Genomic DNA, 8469 nt, shown 5'->3' with positions numbered 1-8469 from the left:
TAAAGCTCGATCTAAATGAGATGGAAGTAAGTTGTTATCTTGGTCTTTTGTTTATATTTTATCACAAATGGTTGCATTATAGCAGCATACTTTCATTGCTTGTGAGAATAAAATTTCCATGCCTGATGGCAAGGGTATAATATCACAGTTAAAGTCAAGGGACAAAATTGTCTAGGTCAAAACTGTGAAGGGACAAAACTATAAAGTATAGTGCCTTAATATGTCACAATGCATTAATATGTCAGAAATGCAATGCCTCAACATATGTATTTTTGTCTATTATCACAGGTTATACTAATGAGATTTGGATACAATGAGCATTTGGCATGTTCTTGGTTGTTCACTTTAATAACACCAAAGTCAAAACATTGTTTTGAATAAAAGTTGGTCCTTTTTTCCAATATATCATTTTGTTACATATTTAGATCATACAAGTATTTTCCATTTTATCATATTCCTTTTTTTTAGTTTTCATTCTTCTATAGCTTTTGTTTATTTATAACATGTGTCGAATGTTCACATATGAAAGCATGAAAATGCTATATATTGCTCTCAAATCCTTCGACACACCAAATATATAACTCTCACAAAAATACCAAAACTATTGTTTGAATGGAACCCCCTAAATTTATGCTTTAATCCTTAAATTATGTGAAACTCCCCTCAAACGTAACATCAAAGATTAGACAAATAATTTGTTCTCTTTGCTCTATGTGATTGCATTTTCCTTAGCTTATCATATATCTTTGACCGAATTTGTAAACTTTTTAGTAAACTCTTCAACTTGAAAATATGAATAAAAATCTACCAATATAACCACAAAAACTGTAAATTTCATTTTTTTTAAATAGTCAATGAATTTTTTTAGTGTTACTTCTTTTTCCAATCGTTTTGCATCATCTGAATTTTTTTAGGCATGAATTTCTTTATCGAGTCAAAAGCCTCTAAAACAAATATTATCATTTCCTTTAATATATTAGACACACAAGGATATGTTGTAGTAACCAAGATACAAAATTTTACTATACATTTTGGCAAGCTCTTCTAGTTATTTATTTGGCATCTTCCGGAGATGTTACTACCACTTTGCACACAGCCTAGAGTAAAGTATAAACATTCATGCTATATAAACTGCTAAATTGATTTTTAATGTCTTATGGAGGAATAATTGTAATCAATCGTTCACCATATGGCTTAGGGTTCAAACCCAGTAATGAAGAATCAATGGCATTTATACCCTTACCTCAGACAAATACAAGAGTCTGCAGGGGCAATTTGGTCAAAACTACAATAGAACCCACAAACATGTTCATAGATCGATTTGAGTAGAGAAGGGTTGATCAATCGAACCCTAGAGAGCTTTCGTCGCTTCTATGTTTTACTACATCCTTAAGTCAATTACGCATTTATAATTTCCCTTGATACACGTAAGAATGCCATGTCATCTTTTTTTTTTTCTCAGTTATTTTTACAGGTAAAAATTTCCCTTTGGCCTACAAATGCCGGTTTTTAGTGGGTGTGATTTGAACAAAACATAAATTTTGTTGGTATTTTTTGGACAAAGTGATTGCATAGATGGAGTTTTTTGAACATGAAAAACTTGATGTTTTTTAAACGTTTTTAAAACATACTTACTCTTATAAGTCATTTTCCTGATTTTTAATACAAACTACAAAATTACTTTAATAGTTTCATTTCATGTAACCAAAACTTTAAAGTTAAGAAGTTTTTAATAGATTTTCTCATAACATTAAATTTTTTAGTGTTTATATTATAAATTTGTCAAGTTTTTCTTTCTAAAATGGCATATAGCCGGCTTTGTAAGGATTTCTTATTGAAAATATGCACATAATTAAAATAAGTTAGTGAGATTTTTTTATAAACAACATTGTCTTTTTGGATTACACATAATATATAATTTAAATAGAAGATAACAAAAAAATAAGACAAAACTTCAAAAATGGTCCCTGTGGTTTCCAGGAATATCAAGTTTAATCCCTAAGTTCAAAAAACCTCACAGATAATCCCTGTGGTTTCAAAACTTTTAACAAATGGTCATTCCGCCTAACTCCGTCAGCTTTCTACCATTAAGTGAGGGGCATTTTCGTCATTTCAATACACAAGGACCATTTATGAGGTTTTCTCTATTTAATATATATATATATATATATATATATATATATATATATATATATATATATATATATATAATTAAAGGGCCTCTTTCTCTCTCTCTGTTTCTCTTTCTCGTTGTTCACTTATGGCGAAGAAGGAAATCGGTGAAGCCAAGAGGCTGCCAATCGTCACCCTCACAGCCCCTCTCTGCCTCGCATTGGTCGAGTAGCATCAACCCAAACACCCCTCTGTTGTTGTTCTGCTCGACCTAGTCCTCCCCCTTCTCCCCGCGTTCTATTGCCGGAAAAAGAAAGAAGAATCGACGAGGAACTACTGGAGCAGCCACTCACCAGCACCGTTGTCGACGCGACAACCACCGGCTGCCACCTTTCCCTCTTCCTACTCCGATCGATAGAACCACCAGTGACCATTCCTTCCATTTTCTCGGCGGCTTCTTAACCCTTCAATCCAGCTGCCTCCCTTCCCTTCGATTGGTGGTTGCTAGAGACGAGATAAGGACCACGAAGGGTCGCCAAAGGTGGGTGGTAACCCCTCCTCATTGATTTCGTTCTTCTTCTGCCTTCGTTCCTTTTGCTCCGATCAGATGCAACAAAAAAAAAGTCGAAGGGTTATTAATTGAATTTGTTTTGTTGGTCGTGATAGATGCAACAAAAACGAGTATAACAAAAACGGGGAATGCATTTCCTTTTTGATTTTGGGTTAATTGTAGTGGGGAAGAATGGAAGAGGGAAAATAGAGAAGAAGGGTGCAGTGGGGAAGAAGACGAGAGAGAGAGAGAGAGAGAGAGAGAGAGAGAGAGAGGCCCTTTAATTAAATAAATATTTTTTTTTCTTTTTTCTTTTTTAAATAGAGAAAACCCCATAAATGGTCCCTATGTATTGAAATGACAAAAATGCCCCTCGCTTAACGGTAGAAAGCTGACGGAGTTAGACGGAAGGACCATTTGTTAAAAGTTTTGAAACCACAGGGATTATCTGTGAGCTTTTTTGAACTTAGGGATTAAACTTGATATTCCTAGAAACCACAGAGACCATTTTTGAAGTTTTGTCAATAAATATTTACAACGACTAGTTTGCTAGCTCATCATAAGATAAGAAATTAATTTAGAAGCTAGTAAAGTTACAAGTATAAAAAAAAATTATCTTTAATTTGAACTATAAGATAGTTACTATATAATTATCCCAAGAAGTTAGGAATAAAAGAGATATAGTCGAAAAAGGGTTTACATACCTAACGTAGCTTATCCCAAATATGACAATCGACCACTCTTTAACCTAATCGATCCCAAATATGAAAATCGACCACCTTTTCCATCATCTCTCCTCTTGATCTTAGTTTTCTCTCTTTTTCTATCTTGCCATCTATCTCAACATACCCTCCCTCTTAAGCTTAGGTTTCAAGTTTCACCTTAAAGAAAAAAGAATGATCAAGTTGTCTTTCATAGATCATCTTTTTATGGTGTTACCACAATAGAGGATTTCTAGTCGACCTCTCCAATCATCTAAAAACAAGCCAAAGAGAACCAATATATATATATATATATATATATATATATATATATATATATATATATATATATATATATATATATATATATATCTTCACTTTAGGGTTCTAGTTTGTTGCAAGAAGTCTATGAACTTGTGGTCTTTGTGTAATATGGTTTTTATGTTTTCTTATGCTGCGTGTTTTATAATTTTTAAGTATCATCGTATTCCAACAATGTTATCAGAGACACTAAGTCATGTTATTTTGCATATAGTAGTAGCTATTTTTTTAATGAACATAATTTTGAAAGCATGTTTTTTGAGATTCCATGCTTGCTTAAGAAACAATATAAATAATTGTCCCTAATGATGATGAAGTTTATTAAATGGTTGAAATAGTGTTAATGAGTTTTTAGCGACATTTAAATTTGTTGCTAAAGCTGCTAATTATTTTAATCTATATTTTTGTTGTTGTCGTAAAAAATGTTGAAATACATTTTTAATTATATAAAAACGTTATTTTAAGTTGTATGGATCTAATAACACTTTGTCTTGATTAGAACTATGTTTGTGATGTTTTTTTTTTGTATTTTTGGTTATTTTAAAATTGTATTTTTACGATCACCATGTCGGTTTGATTATTAATTTTTAATGTAAATTTCATTTAAATTGTACTGTAATAGATTAGTTAGGAAATTATACTAGAATGGTAAATATAATAAATAAATAAAAAAAAGATCAAAGACTAATAAACTTGGGGGGTGGCGGCATGAAGATTGGAATATCAAAGAGTTCCATCGGTCATTCAGAGTTAAGGACGAAAGCAAGCAGAGACCGAAGATCCATGTGGTTGTTTTTTCTGAGAAATGACCATGTATTTTTCCGTATGTTGGGTCACGGGAAAAACATATTAGATTGAGACAAATGTTACCATTATTTTTGCATGCGTGTTGTGTTCATTTTACTTTGTTGCATTGTTGCTTAAAATGAGTCACCATCCATCTTTTAAAGATAATAATATATCTTAGTTACCATCGTACAACGAGTGAGGTCATAAACGGACAATAAGTTGCACCACTATGCCTTTTTGTATGGTAAAACCAATTTATTTGAATACTACATCCATATATCTAAGGGATATAACATTACTATGCATGATCCGTTGTACTCTTTTAAGAAGCTCTATTGCATCCGCTGCGAGGAAACCAAATGTATCATATGTAAATGGTATGAACACGTGTTGATTTTTTATGCATGATTTCTCATGTTTGGTGACTTTGCATGTAGCAGCTTTTAAAGTAGCATATTCTGCCATGAAACCCCCAGCCCTCAAGCCTACGAGAGAGGATACCCCTGTAAGGTCTACACATGCATTTTTTCCTCCAACCCATCCAAAAATCAAAACATCAGCCGGTCTAAGGGTTGACCTTCCTTCTGTCGGGTCAGTCAAGAAATTCACATGTGCCTTTTTCTTGGCAAAAACCCCAACACACTTAAATATGTCAAAGAAAACAGCCATAATCATATCATGTCTGTATTTGAGCCCCATGAGTTCTTTATAATGAACTTGTTCATTATGCTCTCCAAAAGAGTCCAAACATGCATTACGACACACTAGACATATCTCGTCAACTAGGAATATTACGATCATGAGTCAATATTTGAGGATAATATGATACTCCATAGGAGACATATGTTGGCCAAGCCCATCTATAGAGATAGTTAGAAGAAAATCTTGACCATGTGGTGTACATAAACACTAGAAAACTGCTTTTTGTTGAGTCGTCATGTCGAGTGTACATCCATATCTTGGACAATTTTACTAAAAAGGACACTCGCCAATGTATTTCTGAGATTTAGGGGGTGTCCTTAGTACTAAAACTGCTAAGGTCAATATCTGGAAGCTTGTTACAAATAGAAGCCAAGGAATATGCATAATCAGAATCCATATCATATATGTCGCTATCCCGTAAGATGTGGTCTTACAATACCCAAGATTGGGCCCTTAAGGCAACAAAAGCATATGAGGTAGCCTCTAATTTCGAGTATAAACCCAAACCACCAAACCTAATGGGTCGCGAAGCAATTCGCCACTATATGTCGCCAAAGAAAAGGCCACTACAAACCACAATGTCATCAACCTCCCCACGCAACCCATTGTCAAAGAACAACATTGCCTCCTCCATGTGAATGGGCTGACACATCCTTAGCCCAAAGAAAAGTTTAATAATACTTATACAAGATTGAAGCAGATGGAGCTCACTCTAGGGGTTAGACAATTATGGAAGAAGGCACATTAAATTCACAGCGTTTTCGGCTTTCTTTATGGCTAAGCTGCTAATAAAACTACATCTCTACTAACAGCCCCCCCCCCCCCCCCAAGAAGTTTCACCCCCGATGACGGCCTCCCAATGCTAACCAGGAATAGCCCCTCACGCAGCTTAATGATGTCCAACGCTTTGGTTTTCTTTATATTCAACTGAAGGCCCAATTTCTGGCCATTAAAAGAGCTCGGTTTTCTTGATATTCAACTAAAGGCCCAATTTCCCCAATCACCTTAATGATGTCCAACGCTTGGTCACCTCTTCCAAATCTCCAATAAGTGTCATCATCAAGGTATCATGCATGGAGAAGAAGTTTGCAATTGTATCTAATATTATGTAAGAGTAGGTACAACACAAGGGCAAACAGAAGTGGTCCCAAGGGGTCTTCTTAAAAGTTGACAAATGAATTTTACAAACAATATTAAATATTATAAAAGATTTTAAAAAAAATCATATTTTAAATGTTTAAAAATATTTGCTTGTAAAAAAGAAAAGTTTATAAAAAAATATAAATCTCGTTATATACTTATATCTATGAAAGACCATACATTTAACTAATATTTTTTCAGTATAGAGAAGTACTGTAGTTGAAGCGTCGATTAGTCCTTAGCCAAAATGATGTGATATTTGCGATAACTCAAGACGGATATCACGTAGTTTTATATGGTTGATTTACTATCCAAGCTTGTGACCTTTTTCAATATTTTGAAAGGTCTGAAAAACCTTGAACTTAACTTCCTAGCTTTCCAAATGGAATAATGCCCAGGGAAAACTTAAGCATCGTCATATCTTCCACTTTAGTTCAATTTTCGTTTTTCATTTGCGTATTGTTTTTGCCTTTCTTTAGCAATCTTCATAGGTTCACTTATTTCCTCGATCTTGTTTTTATGTTTGGCAAATAAAAAAAATTTATAATTAGTTTTTTTAGAAACAAAAAATATATTATAAAATAAAATACCCAAGCTTAGCAAGTAACTAAGCAAGGGCAAAAGAAAAGTTACAAAGTGGATCAACACAAAAGAAGATATACTTTCCAATATGTTCAATTACAAGAAAGTCTTTTACCCCTATGTTTGTACCATACAAAAGCTAATGACATAACATCATCAACAATCTTTGAAGGAGAAGACGATATGTTATTGAAATCTTGTTGTTCATAGCTCTCCAGACGCACCATAGAAAACAGTAGAGAATGGAAATAATTGTTTGTCGTTTCCTTGGACAATTTCCCCATGTAGCTGCAAAGTCCGGAAACTCCTTCACACATTCGAATTGTCTAAGATGGAGACCACACCACTGGAATATCCGGTCATGGACTTTAATCACCACATCACAACCTGTAAGGATGTGGTACGGGGTCTCATCTACTACACCACAAAAACCACACAAGAGGGAAGAAGTGTGGATACCCCTCTCCATATAAAGTAACAGCCACTAGTATTCTACCAAGACTAGCCTTCCAAATGAAGCACGATACTTTTATGGGAACTATTTTGCACCAGATTATTGATGCATTACCTCTTACGATGAGTTTGGAATTGATATGTTGTCTTGTTGCCTCCATTGTGAAGATACCAGTGGGTGACAAAGTGAAAGTGCAGGAGTTTGGATTATAGTTATTGATCACACATTCGGGTCGTTTATGTTGGTGCAGGGCCCTGTTACTGATCAAAAGAGTATGCCCAAATAAGGAAAAAACAGAGTTGCAGGGAAAGATTCCAGCTTTTCTTCTTATTCAATTTCTGATACCAAAACAAGAGACTTACAAGGCTTTAAATAATAAGCAAAAGGGAAAAACTGCTAAGCTAAAAAACTGTAAAAACGTGTCCTCCTAAAATGGTGGCAGCTACACCACTTATTCCTTTAGACAAGGTCAACAAAGGACCAAGTCAGAATTACTTATCCCACAGGCTCCCCTTTAATTCTGATTTTTGTCTTCAAGCTTCACAACTCCCAAGAGATGCCTCATCTCTATAAACTTGAGTCTAGGCAGGGCTTTTGTCAAGGGGTCTGCTCTCTGTTCTTCACCACTAATGTGCTTCACTTCAATTTGATTCCTTTCAATACATTCGCGTATTAAATGGAATTTAGTATCAATATGCTTGCTCCTTCCGTGAAAGACTGGATTTTGCATAAGGGCTATGGCAGATTTGTTGTCTACATACATCCTGACACTTTCTTCTTTCAAGCCAATCAACTCTTTTAGTAAACTCCTTAGCCATAAAGCTTGACATGCTGTGGCTGTTGCAGCCATAAATTCCGCCTCACACGAACTTAGAGCCACCGTTTGTTGCTTATGGGATGACCAAGTAATTGGATTTCCTGATAAGTAGAAAATCATTCCTGTTGTACCCTTCCTACCATCAATGTCCATTCCATAGCTGCTATCACTGAATCCAATAAGCTTTCCATCTCCGCCTTTCTTGTACACTAAACCAAAGTTGGTTGTTCCTCTTATGTACCTTAAAATATGTTTGACTGCCTTCAAATGACTCTCCCTTGGTGATTCCATGTACCTGCTT

This window comes from Lactuca serriola, chromosome 6 (genome assembly GCF_051521515.1).
Source record: "Lactuca serriola cultivar US96UC23 chromosome 6, Lser_US96UC23_V15, whole genome shotgun sequence".
Taxonomy (NCBI): domain Eukaryota; kingdom Viridiplantae; phylum Streptophyta; class Magnoliopsida; order Asterales; family Asteraceae; genus Lactuca; species Lactuca serriola.
Note: the sequence above shows the minus strand (reverse complement) of the source record.